This window comes from Schistocerca gregaria, chromosome 3 (genome assembly GCF_023897955.1).
Source record: "Schistocerca gregaria isolate iqSchGreg1 chromosome 3, iqSchGreg1.2, whole genome shotgun sequence".
Lineage (NCBI taxonomy): Eukaryota > Metazoa > Arthropoda > Insecta > Orthoptera > Acrididae > Schistocerca > Schistocerca gregaria.
The window spans coordinates 935259977-935277872 of NC_064922.1; the positions used below are offsets into that span (position 1 = coordinate 935259977).

The 17896-nt window shown below is 44.9% G+C and overlaps 1 long non-coding RNA gene across 1 annotated transcript in view; it reads right to left on the reverse strand.

Moving 5' to 3' along the window:
- The window catches only part of LOC126355826 (uncharacterized), a 353545-nt gene that overhangs the window by 274762 nt on the left and 60887 nt on the right, over nt 1–17896 (reverse strand). The window lies entirely within an intron of this gene.

Consider the following 17896-nt stretch of genomic DNA (forward strand, 5'->3'; position numbering starts at 1 on the left):
TGAAGTCCGCCAGTTACGCAAGAAACCGTTCTTTCTCATCACCCAATCATCTTTCAGCACCTCTGTGCCATCATCAGTGGGTTTCCGTTTTACTTAAGCTTTACACTTGGTGTGCATGAATTTTCCGGATCACTTGTGTATTATTTACTACAGGTAGCTTCTCATGTCTTCGTGTGGCAAACCCTTTTATTCTCCGCATCATAGTGAGGTGTCGTGATGCACACGTAAATATAACATGTATTCTCCACAAAAAAGATAGTAAAACACTTTTCACTTCACTTTATTTGTGCAGCACAACACCACACCATGATGCAAAGAATAAAAGGGCTTGCCATACGAGGTCATGACAAGCTACCTGTAGTAAATAATACACAAGTGACCCAGAAAATTCATGCACACCAAGTGTAAAGAATAAATGTATGTGAAATCTTATGGGACTTAACTGCTAAGGTCATCAGTCTCTAAGCTTACACACTACTTAACCTAAACGAACCTAAGGACACACACACACACACACACACACACACACACACACACACACACACACACGCCGGAGGGAGGACTAACCTCCGCCGGGGCCAGCCGCACATAAAGAGTAAATAAAACGGACACCCACTGATGATGGCACAGCGGTGCTGAAACATGTCTGTCTACTGAGAAAAAAGGTGTTTTTCATAACTTTCGGACCTCACATCCTACAGTGTTACATTATTTCCGTTTCGTAAGAATGTCCATTTCGGCTCGTAATATTAAGCGGCTATCGTTTCGCGCTTACTCGGTATCAATATGGCGTCGAACCCAAGACTTGATTGAATGAGCGGAGCCGCCCTCTGCTTTCCTCTCCGCACGCTGTCTATTCTCTGGTATGGCTGCGGCAGGAACAGTTGGGCGTTTCCGTTCTGTATGCGCTCACACGCAGCCCGCTAACGTGGATTAGTGGGTGTGCTTAACAGGGTGACAATAGTCGAATCGCTTTTCTGGACACTTTCGAAACTAGTACAGTCGAGTAAAATGAACACACCGCGCAAGGGAATATGTTACTGGCCTGCAAGCGTCATCTGCAACTGACGGTGGCATCTGGTACCAGAGATGGTAGACCAATCGACCACGGTGAACAGAAAACAGAACCTGGCCACCATTATTCGCGACTACCCCTCGGAGTTGGACAGACTCCTGCAGTAAGAGAGAGAAACTCGGCTAAGGAGCGCGCCGGCAGCTGCGCCTGTAGAGGATTGGCGCCGGCGCAGCCAGCAGGAAGCGAGCAGCCGGCGCGGCCTGGCCCTTCTACCTGCTGGCTGTCGCAGCTGCTCCTCGGCGTGCGCCCAAGGACGACTCGCCGGCCCGGGGTCCAGGACCGGCGCCCCGCACAATACCGCCCACGACCTCTGCTTAGCGTTCATGTTGTGGTCCTCAGTCCTGAGACTGGTTTGATGCAGCTCTCCATGCTACTCTATCCTGTGCAAGCTTCTTCATCTCCCAGTACCTACTGCAGCCTACATCCTTCTGAATCTGCTTAGTGTAGTCATCTCTTGGTCTCCCCTCTACAATTTTTACCCTTCACGCTGCCCTCCAATACTAAATTGGAGATCCCTTGATGCCTCAGAACATGTACTACCAACCGATCCCTTCTTCTGGTCAAATTGTGCCACAAACTTGTCTTCTCCCAATTCTATTCAATACTTCGTCATTAGTTATGTGATCTAACCATCTAATCTTCAGCATTCTTCTGTAGCACCACATTTCTACAGCTTCTATTCTCTTCTTGTCCAAACTATTTATTGTCCATGTTTCACTTCCATACATGGCTACACTCCATACAAATACTTTCAGAAACGACTTCCTGACACTTAAATCTATACTCGATGTGAACAAATTTCTCTTCTTCAGAAACGCTTTCCTTGCCATTGCCAGTCTACATTTTATATCCTCTCTACTTCGACCATCATCAGTTATTTTGCTCCCCAAATAGCAAAACTCCTTTACTACTTTAAGTGTTTCATTTCCTAATCTAATTCCCTCAGCATCACCCGACTTCATTCGACTACATTCCATTATCCTCGTTTTGCTTTTGTTGATGTTCATCTTATATCCTCCTTTCAAGACACTGTCCATTCCGTTCAACTGCTCTTCCAAGTCCTTTGTTGTCTCTGACAGAATTACAGTGTCATCGGCGAACCTCAAAGTTTAATTTCTTCTCCATGGATTTTAATACCTACTCCGAATGTTTCTTTTGTTTCCTTTACTGCTTGCTCAATATACAGATTGAATAATATCGGGGAGAGGCTACAGCACTGTCTCACGCCCTTCCCAACAACTGCTTCCCTTTAATGCCCCACGACTCTTGTAACTGCCATCTGGTTTCTGTACAAATTGTAAATTTACCCCCGCCACCTTTAGAATTTGAAAGAGAGTATTCCAGTCACCATTGTCAAAAGCTTTCTTTAAGTCTACAAATGCTAGAAACGTAGGTTTGTCTTTCCTTAATCTTTCTTCTAAGATAGGTCGTAAGGTCAGTATTGCCTCACGTGTTCCAGTATTTCTACGGAATCCAAACTGATCATCCCCGAGGTCGGCTTCTACTAGTTTTTCCATTCGTCTGTAAGGAATTCGTGTAGTAGCCATGAATCCCGGGCATTTGCCACACTTGCCCCATCGCCAGGTAGCTTGAGTAGCGATCCCTCAGGTAAGGGACGCCCTTCCTCCTACTTCTGTCCGCTTTCGAACCGCCTTCTCCACATCGTACTCGATACAACCAGTATGTAAGGGACCTCCTCCTTCGACATCTTGGTCAAATACGGAGCTTCTTGTCTGAAATCGAAATGTTTATAACTTTTGGAAAACAAAGCAATACCGACGATTATGTCAGTATATAATTAGTTCTGCCAAGTATAGATTCCTCTGTCTGTACAGTAGCTTTCTTTCACGATTACAGATTGCGATAGGGACAGTCCATCGCCATGGGAGCAACAAAAAAGGAACGATGTAAAGAGAATGCGAATGTACGTTAATCATTTCTTTTTGATCATTACATTTGTGCCTACTTTAATTACCGCAACTGCATGCCCAAAAGACAATAAGGAAAGAAGAAATGGGTATGTGAATGTTTGAAAAGAAGAAAGACATACTCCATATTAATTTACTCTCTAAAATGTGATATCCCTTGCGGCGAAACACTAGTTAATAAAGTGTAAAGGGACAATGTTCAAAACATGGCTGAAAATACGTTCACTAAATAGGGATAAGAACATCTATGATTGACATGTCATCTAAAGTCGACGTACAATTTTAAAACGTTAGAAACAAGGAAATGAAGTAATACAGAATGCTATGCTTGTAACGTACGTTGTTGGTCTACATTGTTTAGCTCTGGTATTTACAGGGTCACAAAGAAAGCATCCTAGGTTTTAGAGGGATTAGCCGTAACTGTAATGATCTGCACTACAACAGATACGAGAAGCACAACTTAAGGAAAAATAATGTAATGTATGTTCCAGCTCACAAGAGACATTGAAGTAGATAGTTCATGTGACTTAATATGGGCAGAGGTTATATTCGACAACCGGAATAAATTAATAACTGGCTTCTTTTACCGATCCACGGTCTCAGATGAAACAGTTGTTGAACAGTTCAAAGAAAACTTGAGTCTCATCACAAATAGGTACCCCACTCATACAGTTATAGTTGGCAGTAACTCTTCAATCTACCTTCCGTATGTTGACAAAAAATACATTTTCAGATCGTATTTTCGATAGAAAACAACTTTCGTAATTGTTCTAAATGCTTTTTTTTTTAAATTATTTTGAAGAATTAGTTCACGAGAACATTAAAATTTTAATTGGTTACGAAAACACACTTGACCTCTTAGCCACAAATAATCCTGAGCATCACGAGGGATACAGGGATCAGTGAACACACAGTCGTAGCGAGGAGCAACTCCGTAACAAAGAAATTCATCAAAACTAAACGCGAAATATATCTATTTAAAAAAGCAACTAAAAATTCGGTTGACATCTTTCCAAGAGACAGTCTCCACTCTTTCCAAACTATGTAAGTAAAGACCATATGTGGCCTAAGTTCAAAGAAATCGTATCAACAGCACTCGAGAGATTCCTACCAAATAAATTAATAAGAGAACACGACAGAAGCCTGCTGCAGCAGCACCGAAAAAGGCACGTGTAATTTAGACGAATGCAAACTCTCCAAGATTGGCGAAGTTTTACTGAGGCTTGAAATTTGGTGGGGATTTCAATGCGAGATGCATTTAATAGTTTCCACTACGAAATTCTCTCTAGAAATGTGGCGGAAAATCCATAAAGATTCTGGTCCTATGTTAAGAAAACCAGCGGAAAGGCTCAGTAAGTACCTTTACTGCGGGTCGGGCGGCGAGTGAGGAGTAGGAAGAGGGGGCGAAGCAGGCGGAGGGGGGGGGGGGGGGGAGGGGGGAGATAAGGGACCCAGGTAAAATCGTGGCAAATGTCCGACGTGGCAAATGTCCGCACACCGTAGCAATACCGAGATACCACCTTCTTCTCTACCACTTCCGTTCTTGTTAGCAGTCAGCTGTAGTCGTGGGTCTGCGGGATTCATCCATTTTTGACATAATAAAAATAAAAGTGCGTTTTATTTTTGAATTTCTTTTATTAAACTTGGAGCTTAGACATTAACAAACGTAGGATTTAGCAAAATCAACGGTAAAACCTTTCACTTTTTACTCTACTTACATAAATTGGTCTAAAATAGGAACTTGCCATCGAAATTAATACGTAGAAATTACTAAAATAGAGGCAGTAAATGAAACCAAAGAAAAATTTGGACTAGGAACTTAAGTAGAGGAAGAAGAAATAAAAAGCTCGATGTTTGCTGGTGGTACTGTAATTCTGTCACAGGTAGCAAATGACTTGGAAGAACAGTTGAACGGAATTGTCGATGTCTTTTAAAGGACAATACAAGATGAACGTCAACAAAAGCAAAACGAGGATAGTGGAATGTAGTCGAATTAAATAAGGTGATGCATAGGGAATTGGATAAGGAAATAGTCACTTGAAGTAGTGGGCGAGTTTTGCTATTTGGTAGAAGTAGAGAGGATATAAAATGTAAACCGGCGATGGCAAGGAAAGTGTTTCTGAAGAAGATTTAAGTGTCAGCAAGTCTTTTCTGAAAGTATTTGTATGGAGTGTAGCCATGTATGGAAGTGAAACATGGACGATAAACGGTTTACAAAAGAGGAGAATAGCTTTTGAAAAATGGTGCTACAAAAGAATGCTGAAGATTGGATGAGTCGAGCACGTAACTGACGAGGAGGAACCGAATAGAATTGGGGACAAGAGGAATTAGTAGTGCAGTCTGACTAAAGGTGCGGGCCGGTTGGTAGCACACATTCTGAGGCATCAAGGGATCACCAATTTAGCATTGGAAAGAAGCGTGGTCGGGGTAAAAATAGTACAGGGAGGCCAAGGGATGAATACAATAAAACGACTCAGAGGGATGTAGGATACAGTAGTTAATGAGAGATGAATGGGGCTTGCACAGGATATAATAGCGTGGAGAGCAGCATCAAACCGATCTTCGGACTGAAGGCAACTACACAAAAAAAGACTATACAAACTAAATTTTTTTCTTAAGCCTTTAGTAATGTTTTTTAAAAGCATCAAAATGAAACCTTAAATCTCCTTCTATAGGTATTTTAACATTGATCGAAGTGAGTCAAATTACGTGCAGGTATTGCACAGGGCCGGCAGCTGTGGCCGAGCGGTTTTAGGCGCTTCAGTCCGAAACCGCAATGTTGCCTACCTTGACCATGGATGTGTGTGATGTCCTTAGGTTAGTTAGGTTTAAGTAGTTCTAAGTCTAGGGGACTGATGACGTCGGATGTTAAGTTCCATAGTGCTTAGAGCCATTTGAGCCATTTTTGAATTGCACAGGGATTTAGAACCGGTCACGCAATAGGCAGCTTCCATACAAGACAAAAGTGTACAGTCATCATCACTCGTTACCACAAAACTTTTTGCCACTGTCTGAAAACGCATTTGTCTTTATATCTGCTTAATACATCGTTCAACCATTGCTCTAGTATGTCATATCGACTTCCAGAAAAAACGACTTAGATTTTCCATTACAATATATCACATGTTTTTAGTTGTTGGTCCAATGGACTCATGTGAACACCGATACTAACCTTAGCGAGCGAGCCGCACGGGATTAGCCGAGCGGTTTAGGGCGCTGCAGTCATGGACTTTGCGGCTGATCCCGGAGGTGGCTGAAGTCCGCGCGCGCGCGCGCGCGCGCGCGTGCGTGTGTGTGTGTGTGTGTGTGTGTGTGTGTGTGTGTGTGTGTGTGTGTGTGTCCTTAGGCTAATTTAGGTTAAGTAGTGTGTAAGCTTAGGGACTGATTATCTTAGCAGGTAAGTCCCACAAGATTTCACACACATTTGAACATTTTTGACAGCGAGCGAAACATGTCTGTCACGACGTGGTCTTCGGCTTACTGCCGGAGGGAATCTGCGAGTGGAGGGAATCTGCGACTCCCGCTACCTTGTTTAAACACATTTAACGACTGAACATGGATCCTCTGGACCGAGGACTACGGTTAAGGGTTAAAGCTTAAAACTGCGTCTCCTTCGAGTACACTATTAAATCTGGGCACTGTTAATAAATTTTTAGCAACAGCGAGTTTCACAACACAGCATTTTTCTCGTTTAAATTAGTTGTTACTCTTTGCAGGGTTTAAACTAGACTTTCAAGGTCGACTGAATGGTCGTCGTGAATAACGTCCACAGATCCATACTCTCGGCTGCAAGCCCTATGCGACAAGCTTGTCGAGTTTGCCGTGAGACAGTGGAAGTGCAGTAGCGAGCACATTTCGTTTAACATTAAACTTTATTTTGAAGTGTGCTGTGGAATTAAAACTGTGTACCGCACCAAACTCGAACCGAGAACCTTTGCCTCTGAGCTTTCCAGGCACTGTTATGGGCGGAAGTAAAGCTGTGTAGGCGGGTGATTGCGAGACTTCAGCGCCCCTTAACCACGGCCTACCGTAAATTGGCAACATGTTATGAAAGGCTACCATTTTGCGAAGTTATTACCAGAGCACTTCACTGCCACTTCATAATGGTTACTTCACACACTTCATGTGCTGATTGCGGTACACGTAAAATTACAGTACTACTTGGTAGGTTTGTCGATTCGGGAGGAGAGGACCAAACAGCAAGGTCATCGGCCTCATCAGTCATGCCCTTACAAAGGAACCATCCCGGAATTTGCCTCGAGTGATTTAGGAAAATCACGGAAGACTTAAATCAGGGCGGCCGGGCGTGGGTTTGATCCGTCGTCCTCCCGAGTGCGATTCCAATGTGCTAACCGCTGCGCCACCTCGCTCAGTCTTGTGAAGTTTACAAAGGGTGAGGTAAATTGGGAAAAACAAATGCAGCGTAAGATAAAGCAGCTAAAAAAAAGGCCAGGAGAATGCAGAACTAAGTTTGTTTCGGCCTCGGCAACGAAGAAACAAGCAGTAGACTTCAGAATACATAAACAACAGGTGAACCCAGCAATGACCACAGAAGGTGCTTCGTAAATAAAAGCGAAAAGCCGGACACGGTGAAACCAATAATAATTTATATCTAACAGTTTCTGCGGAGGATGGCTATGCAAACAAATATTATTTACTCAGACATTACTGCACTGTCTCGTTTTCACAACACAGGAATTCTGTAACAGCACGTTGCTTCTGACGAACGTCAAGTGTAGCAGCAATCTTGAAGACATGCTATGCACTCACGGGAACAGGTTGAACTAAGTTTGAACAAGCGGAATGGATGTATCTAAACACTGTAAAACTTTCACACATGCAGAATGAAAACTGTATTTTTACAAAGGAGTGTGCATTTATTTTGGAGGGACCCTCGTAAGATCAAATGTGCGGATGATACAATCATAAACGTAAATGTGGTATGTGTGTGTCACAGTGTGGTTACTTTACAGCACTTTCAGAATGACTACGACGTCATTTTCGAGGTGTCAAAACGAAGACTTCTACAATGAAGATGTCCGTCGAATGATACATAGACGGGCAACAAATGTTGCATTTTAAGGCAAATATGTAGAGAAGGGCTAAGAGCACATGGTGATAGCTTGAGTTTTCTTTTTCATTTTAGGTGATAATTAAAACTATCACCGGTACAGGCATGTCGCATACCTTTCTCCGAGACGCCGCATTGCTCAACGAGAAGAAACTTAAAATGGTTACAGTTTCTAAGTTATGCAAGTAAAGTTTTACATTTAAAGCGAGGTATAATAAGAATACGGTAACATCTTTATAACATGCACAGACATGTCCCGAAGTTCTTCGGAACAAAGAGAGAGACAAAAGGATTCAGCTACGCCTTAAGGAGATCGGGAAAGAGGTCCCCTTTCCGCACGAACGTTGGGGTTCCTTCGATTGGTCTAGCACGCCAAGTGCATCGCAATCCCGGCTGTGCCCCCTGTCTTCCCTCCTGATCTTGGAAAGTGGCGGGGGAGCTAGTGTAGGTTTCGCGATTCTAGTCGATGAAATAATGCAGTTGGGGGAACTGGGAAAATTGGATCCGTACAGGGGGATAAGGATTGGCTACGAGGTGAAGTAGGGCTTAGTCGGAAATTGGAACAGCGGTCCTCTGCTAACAGACTGCCCTAGGGGCGCTGGCGCGCACTGTAACACGTTTAGCTCCCGAACAAAAGGACTGCGAAATACAACTCGAGGATTTCGTTTGTAAGATGTTGAATTCCCAACAAAACTTAAGCAACCGCTTATCGCGGTGTATACTATGTCTGCACTTAAGCACATTTTCTGTTCTTTCTTCACCGTCGGTGTTGGACCAGTGTTTGTGAGATGTAAACGAAAGTACATTGTGCCGTAAATATCCACACATGAGAGGCGTTAACAACAACATAAAACGGTAACGAACTATAAAGGATTATCACAATAAAACATCTCCGAATAATCTCCGAAATTTTGTCTCGGGGGTTCTGGTTCAACATGTGTAAGCAACATAAATAAGGTGCCCCGAACTATGCTGAGGGTGCTTCCGGCACCATTCGTAAGTGCTGCGCTAAAAACGACTGATAGTAAGCATTCGTAGGAGCTCTTATTTCTCTGTTTATTTCGCCAAGACCTTTTCGCCAGATTTGTGCGCATGGAAATAATGTATTATCTGACTCTTCCTCGAACGCGCGACCCCTTAATTTTAAGAGCAAAATTCTCAGGAATGCACAATGCCCCTTGGAGCATATCCCTAAAACACTCGCGCTAACTAAACCCGTGACGAAACGTATTGCTCTTCTTTTGATTTTCTCCACGACTTATTAATCGAACCTGGTTAAAGGCCCAAAGCGCAATATAAAAGTATCGATAGAACGAGTAATTTGAACACACACACACACACACACACACACACACACACACACACACACACACACACACACACACACACACAGAGAGAGAGAGAGAGAGAGAGAGAGAGAGAGAGAGAGAGAGAGAATTCGAAACTCCCATCCAGAACACGTTCAACTGTTCGCAATCTTGTTAACAGTGAGACAGTGCGAGTACGGAAGCGCAGTTTCACAGTGAATACGACATCCCAAATGATAAACTTCAGATGTAAATAAGTTTTCTATATTTTACTCGGTACGATTGCGGCTGACAAACTGTCAGGAAAAACTTTTACAACTAAAGGACACAAGGCCACTGAAACCACAGTATGTGTTAAAAGGGACACAATTTTTTTGTTTTCATATTTGTGACTACTTTGGTTGGAAACAAATTCTGTATTTAAGGACTATAAAAATCAATATTTGCCGTTACTTAACGGAAAGAAAATAAATATCCCTTTGACGATGCTGTAACTTCAGCGAATCATGTCTGGGTAGGGTAGAAGAAAAAAATTGTTTGCTCAAGGCGGAACCTATCCAAAAACAAAGTTACTTGTCAGCGAATACGGAAATAAGAATGGACTTCAACCTCTAGATGAGGAAAGCCACTCTTCACGGATACATTACATTTCTTCAGAATGGTTCCAAAGAACCTCAGTCAAAGACCTGCTTTTCTATAAACTAGTTTTCTGTGGCCATTCCGTCTCAAATCGCTCCGCATAGTTACTCGCAATAGGTATTTTACAGTTGTTACTCTTTGCAGTAAGAAGATCAGAAGGGTAGATCATGTAACTAATGAGGAGGTGCTGAATAGAATTGGGGAGAAGAGGAATCTGTGGCACAACTTATCTAGAAGGAGGGATCGATTGGTAGGACATGTTCTGAGGCATAAAGTGATCACCAATTTAGTATTGGAGGGCATTGAGGAGGGTAAAAATCGTTAAGGGAGACCAAGAGATGAATACACCAAGCAGATTCAGAAGGACGTAGGGTGCAGTAGTTACTTGGAAATGAAGCTTACACGGGATAGACTAGCGTGGAGAGCTGCATCAAACCAGTCTCTGGACTGAAGACCACCACAACAACAACAACAACAACACTGTAATCTGACAGTAATGCATAAAGTGTTGCTCTGACCTTCGACTTAGTACATCTTAACTGCGAATAATGGAGGGTGATTAAGTCACACAGAAGACAAAAACGTCAAATGAAAAAGAAGAGACACATGTACGGTCAAGAGAAGCACAGCTCTTCTCGTACATTCCAAGCACGACAAACATCAGTCTTTACAGACAGCCACATTCTTATTTTATATACATCAGCATCACTTCACTGTTCCTCTAGTGCGTGGACACCTACATAGCGGAGAGAATAAGTGGCGCCCTGAGAGATTGTTGTTACCGTTCTGTGGGGTCAGTCATGAAGCTTATCGAACGGAGGTTAACCTGGGGGCTGCACATCTTATCAGCGGCTCAAAGGATTACTTCTGGGAAAACTTCCGCGTACAGCTGCAGCTTGTCTTGCTATCGAGCTACGAGCAGAGAAGTCACGGAATACACACCTGGCTAAACATCCTGCAGCGGCAAACTGTGTCTCCTTTCCTTTCACTTTCGTGCAGCAGAATAACTTGCAGATCTCCTTTTCTATCCCGTTCTAATTTCGTCTATGCATCCATTACACCCACATTCCTCAGGTATCTAAGTCCGTCAAAATCTACTACTCTTACTTTGGCTGGCGACTTCTTCCTTCGTCTAATAATGGCTTTTCTTATTTACGGTTTCCAAACGATCTCATTTCACTCAATGCTGCACTTCACACGCACCTTTTCCAAAATTTTTTTATCCGTGTATGCATTAAGTTGCGACTGCTTCTTTTTTAGCGTTCCGTGAATCAGTCCGTAAAAACGGAACCCTTATACGGTCGTTTTGCTGTTGGTCCGACCGAGTGTTCAAAAGCCATTTTTTCACAGGGGCCTAACTGGCTTTCAGCTTTCATCAGAAAACACAACATATCTCCATCCTGCTGCCTAGCGTCCCCCCACCCCCCCTTATCCCTGAAGTAACGTTCAGCATCTCGTAGCCGTATTGCATGACCTCGTTCAAACTCGCGCCGAGGCGTTGATAATGGCATCTTTATTGCCGTAAATGCATTCTTGGCTAAAATTAACTCACTCAGTCTCTAAGGTAACAAACGCTTACGACCGTTACAGCGTGTATTTAAAGAAAACGTTATTTTCCACCTTTCAAATGATAGAGCACCGCATCCAGTCGTCCTCTTCTTGCAGATTTGCCGAATAAAATCTGCAAGAAAAGGACGACTGATTGCTGGGCTCCATCATTTGAAAGTCGTGTCGCAGTCGTTGGGTGCACCCACGTCCCTAATGAGAGGTAACATTGTAAGCGTATTGTGATATCGCTGGCTTAGCTGTGGAGTATCTTTGCGGCCAGCCGCGTCTGTTGAGTGTAGCGCGGGACACTGAAATGTTGTGTTGTGGGTAGCTCTGCATGTAAGAAACATTGTTAGTATGGAGGTTGAAGTGTTGCTACAAGTGCTATTACAGTAAAGTGATGAAATATGGAAGCGAGTCAGAGGAAAGTGCGTCTAGATGTAATTAAAAATGAGCAGTGCCGCCGATAACGTATTTGTGTATCCTCTCGCTGCGTGTCGCACGGTATCAATCAACCGCGCCGTGTTCGGTCTCCCAGAATGAACTGATGTGGATCAGTAGAAATTAGTTACCATAAAAGTGTGCAGGCAAAAGCCAGTGTCTTGCAGCGAGCGTGAGGACGTGCGTACGGTCATCGCGTTCCGCATCATCAACAATCAGCCGCGCCGCGACGGTTACAACTGAGAACTGAAAAATTAAAGTTACGAACAGTGTTATATTATTACTAGTGTCAAAGAGGACTGGTACAAAATATCTGTGTATGCGTGGCGAGCGTAAGAACTTTCGTTCGATTATTCGGCCTTCGCATCATTAACAATCTTCCGCGCCCTGTTCGGTTACGCGTACGCTAGTCCCAAGTTAAATAGTGGAAAGATAATCATCTAGAAGTTGACATCAAAACTTACGACTTGGAATGTAAGCAGTGCAACCTGTGATTTCTTGTCTCGGAAAATAGATGTTCATACCAGACGTAGGAGAGTTGTGCTTGACATGAGTGGCTCCCCTAAACCCGCTTGCATACTTAGGCAGATAATTTCAGGCAAGCCAGTAGCAGTGTGGAACAGGACAATACGACCGCCGCGGGATCATCAGGTACGTGGTGTGGACAGCTCACGGTCAAAATGACAACCTCATGATTTGCATTCTCATAATGACGCTACAAGCGCCACTCTTATGCGACTGGCTCGAAATATGAACAACCACGATCATTCATACGTAGAAACACGTCCAATAACTTTCATTTATGCCGCACAACTTCTTCTTGATGCTGCGATTTTTTTCCGTCAGCTTATTTCATTGTGACTATTGATCCTTGCTTGGTGCTTTAAATGTGGGGCTGACGAAAAATTATATTTTGTGGAACGGAGACAGTGAAACTTCATCCCTCCTCCCGCACCGAACGCTGCATACGAGCCTTTGGGAGTCTACGATGGTAATACCGAAAGTAAGGTCTCCTGTTTTTTGTAAGTACATAGACTTGTTTATTTCTACAACGGTTTACATCAGTTTACAGCTCGATCAATTAGCTATTTTTCGACATAATCACCATTCCTGTCGATGCATTTTTGTAGACGCTGTGGCAGTTTTGTATGCGCATGTCACACCAGCTCGCCGCCATGCTGTTCAGAAAGTTATGAACCTCGTCGTAGGAGCTGAATTGGTTTCCGGTCAAATATTCTTTTAACCTAGGGAACAGGTGATAGTCATTGGGCGCCAAGTCATGACTATAAGGTGGGTGCGTGATTATGTTCCACTGAAACTGTTGCAGGAGAGCAACGGTTTGCCGAGCGATCTGTGGGCGAGCGTTGTCAGAGAATGTGTACGCCTTTGCTCAACTTTCCTCTTCTCCGGTTCTGAATTGCCCGTTTGAGTTTTTTCAGAGTCTCACAGTACCCGCCAGCGATTCAGCTCCGACGAAGAGGTGGAAGAAGAGGTTCATAACTTTGTGAACAACACGGTGGCGAGCTGGTATGACATGGGTGAAACAACGTATCACCAATCACGTAACTTCTAATAGACTGCGATGTCTGGCGAAGACCTGGCGCAGCGCCTCCAAAACGGTCTCCCGAACCGCTGCCCACCGCTTCAACGGACGCAGGAAGGCGCGCCGATCTCCCGTCTCACGGCGTCGCAGCTCGCACCGGCCAGACCGATGTCGTCGGTTGACTCCTGTTGCTCTCGTGTCGGCCGCGAAGCCACTACCCCTGGCTATACGGCGCGGCCCACTGGACTCACGTGGCGACCTCACATGCGCCGACGCTCGAGACGGACAGGTCACCTCGTGTCCCAGTGCGAGACCGACCAACCGATCGATCCAACCAATGACCATTGCCTAAGCAACTCGACCAGGCTGGCGGCCTAACGCGCAGACTCAGACGCAGGAACTAAGCCCCGACCGGGCGACCACTCGTTGAGTTCTCTCACTGCGCCACAAATTCGGACGAGAGAGACTAGGAAGCCGGGGTCCAAGATATCTTCCGAATACCAGATGTACGCTTGCCTGAAAGCAGTGTGATAAGCAGTTCCTGCTGACTTGCAAGCTCTGGAAGGTGTCGCAGTTAGTAATTTATCGTTCCCAAAAATTTGCGCTATACCCCGCAAGTTGTTGGCAAAGGCACAGCTAGCACACACGGCCGAAAAGTGATGACACCGGTTGATGAGACCACATTCAGTAAAAATGGCACCTCTCATTTGCTGACAGTGCTCTTTGCATTAATAGTGACTGCCAAAGTCCTACAGGCATGAAAAAGCAGCCACAAGTGGGTCCAGACTCAACCAGACTGACTGCGACTGACCCCACTGGCGAGCTCATAGCGCCCCTTAAATGCACGTGAACGGGCTGCCTTTCTCACCAGAGGGAGACACCAAAGCTGCGATTGCCACAGCGGCGCCACCGCCAGAAACGGAGGGCGACTGCCTCACACAACGCGCTGCGGCGCGCTCTTCAAAACCGCAATTTTTACCACGGCTCAATGGGCATACAAAAACTGCCACAGCGTCTACAAAACTGCATCGACAGAGACGGTGATTATGTCGAAAAATAGCTAATTGTTCAAGCTGTAAAGTGATGTAAACCATTGTAGAAATAAAGAGGTCTATGTACTTATTAAAAAAAAAGGAGGCCTTACTTTTGGGCCGGCCGGTGTGCCCGTGCGGTTCTAGGCGCTTCAGTCTGGAACCGCGTGACCGCGACGGTTGCAGGTTCGAATCCTGCCTCGGGCATGGATGTGTGTGATGTCCTTAGGTTAGTTAGGTTTAAGTAGTTACAAGTTCTAGGGGACTGATGACCTCAGATTTTAAGTCCCATAGTGGTCAGAGCCATTTTTGAACCTTACTTTTGGGATTACCCTCGTATTCGTGAACGAAGTAGGAAAGAGGGTGGCTGGGGCGGCGATGAGACTGGAACACTACGCGCCGTCCACCGTACAGAGGAATGCACAGTACAGATGCAGACGCTGACAAACACGAAACTGATCGGTGCCTCGACGCTGCTTACCTGCGTCACAGCCACGAGAGACCGGAGCCGAGGCGTACATCGAGGGCCGCAGCTCTGAGGAGCAGCGACGCCTCCAAGGGTCCGGATGGGAGGCGCGCCGCGCCAGCATCGCGTCCTACCTGCAGACTGCAGACTACGAGCGCCGGCCGGCCGGCCGGATAACGAAAAGCGGCGCAGATAAGGCCGCTCCGCAAACACACACCGCCCTCCCCGGCCGGTCACGTACCTCTCGCGCTATCTCCCGGCATTGGCACACCCGCTGCGCGCTAGCCACCAGCCGCGTCCGCCAAGTCACTAAACTAGAGGTAGGTAGTTCGCGAACGAGTGCAAAGGAACGGTTCACCAAGATGAGCGAAAGGACCGAGGAAAGAATTCCAAGGAACGATCGGTTCGTAGTTCACTTCGGTCGCGGCGGTCTACTTATAGTTCCCGGGAACGAGGAACGATCGGTTCATAGTTCACTAAAGCCCGCGTCATTTATGACGGCGGCCGAGTTTAGGTTCGTTCTGCGCGTCTGACATCACAAAACACAGTCAGCCAATGAACAGAGAACGACGTCGCCAGAGCTCGACTGCAGTGCACAGCACGCACGAGTGTCTTCAGTTTTAGAAACGTTCAGTCATACATAAAGTAATTGAACGAATGCGATGTCTTGGTAGCAGACTTTCTTTTATAGAAAGTTTGGAAAAAGCATTCTTTGTACCAACTGCTTCATATTCAATTAATTAATTAAACAAGTCCAGCAAGAAGCCTCCTAATTCAGGCGATAGCAAGGAAAGGTGTTTGTATCATTCTCACTAACCACTTTTTCGCAATAAAGAGCAGCGGTAATTGTTTATTTCGTATAGTACTTCGACGAAACGTGACCAATTCATAATCATACCAACAGTGTTCGTCGGTTTTTTGCGTGATATTTTGAAGTCCTTTGGGAGATGTGTTGATGGACGAGCTGCGTGAGCGTAACGGTTAAGATATTTGGCTGCTAAGCAAAAGGTTCTGAGTTCAAACGTTGTTCGGCGCTTAATATTTTCTTTATTTAAAAACAACATCGAAGTGTCTTACTTCACGAATTATATTCGTTTGAATGTAATTTTTTGAAATTTCTAGTGCCAACTAAGTATACGGAAAGTATACGCTATATACCTCTGCAAACTCTTCAAAATTTCGTGCAATGGTTTACTACATCTAATGCTGCACAATAACTGCGTTGAACATCGAAACAAAATTAAGTCATTTATGGGGGGGAAGGTATCAGTCAAGAAGATGTGTAAAAATCAAATTTTTGGGCCAAATAGTTTTTGTGAAATCGAATGATAAAGTGTGCCAAAGCAGTCGAAACACCATGTGTCTGCACAGGCGGGCAGTGCAATGATGACAAAATCGCGCACATCGCGGAATGCACGGAGCACGTCTCTGCAGCAGCGAAAGAGTTAATGCGGCCGTGGTGGCTTTACTTCATAAACTGCGCGCTCCCCCTGAACGTAAGTTTGCGAACTATACTATGGCGCTGCTTCTCTTGGCGCATACAACTGTCAACGCAGCAATCTCCAGCGTTTGGGCGGGCATGCACGGACCGCCAAGATCAAAGAATTGAACTATAGCTCACTTCGGTCGCGGCGGTCACTTGGGCAGTTCTCGTTCCAGCCTCGGTCGCGAGCTCGTCTCGTCTCTATCTCGGTCTCCCTCGACCGCACTCGCCATTCTTCGCATGAACACCTGTCTCAGTTCTACTGCCGATTGCTCCTAGTTAGTTCAGCATCCAGTTGTGCGTTTCGTTCACTGCGCTCGCCCATTTTACATGTGTTCCAAACTGTTCTTGCGCTTTGCTCTCGCTATTCAGCTTCCACGACCGGTATATAGATTGCCATAAAATCGTATTAACTTATTACCTCAAAAACATTTGTTCAGAAGGAGCGTTCAAACCAAAAACTTTATTACTGCGAACTTTATTATTATTATTGCTGCATTAACTTCAATAATGCAAAATAAATACCTAATTTTTACGAAGAGTGTGACGCTAGAATGAGAAAACCATATTTTATTTTATGCTTCCATAAAAACTCTACTTCGCCTACGAACTCAGAGATAACGTGAAGTATATATAGGGTGTAAACGATTATTGTTTACAACGTAGTATAGCTATGTAGTGGAAGTCGAAACGAAGAATTTTATACAAGACACTTGTGGTCTATTAAGTTGGGAAACAGCCACCAACAGGTTGACAAGACTACGTGAGCTATACAGCCCATGCACGATCAGCAGTGAAATAGTTCCCAAGGATGAACGAGTTTGCCCAACTCTAAACTAAACTTCTAACTTCTACTGATTCCACTAAAAGAGCTGAAAACTACTGCAGAAGATTCCTACGCGTGGCGCTGTGGTCTCGTAAACAAAACATCTGGTTGAAATTTCTTGGCAGATTAAAACTGTGTGCCGGACCGAGACTCGAACTCGAGACTTTTGCCTTTCGCGGGCAAGTGCTCTACCACTGAGGTACCAAAGCACGATTCACGCCCCGTCCTCACAGCTTCAATTCTGCCAGTACCTCGTCTCCTACGTTCCAAACTTCGCAGAAGCTCTTCTGCGAACCTAGCAAAACTAGCACTCCTGGAAGAAGTGATATAGCAGAAACATGGCTTAGCCACATCCTGGGGGATGTTTCCAGAATGAGATTTTCACTCTGCAGCGGAGTGTGCGCTGATACGAAACTTCCTGGCAGACTAAAACTGTGTGCCGGACCGACAATCGAACGCCGGAGCTTTGCCTTTCGCGGGCAAGTGCTGTCTTCGCAGAAGAGCTTCTGTGAAGTTTGGAAGGTAGGAGACGGTGTAC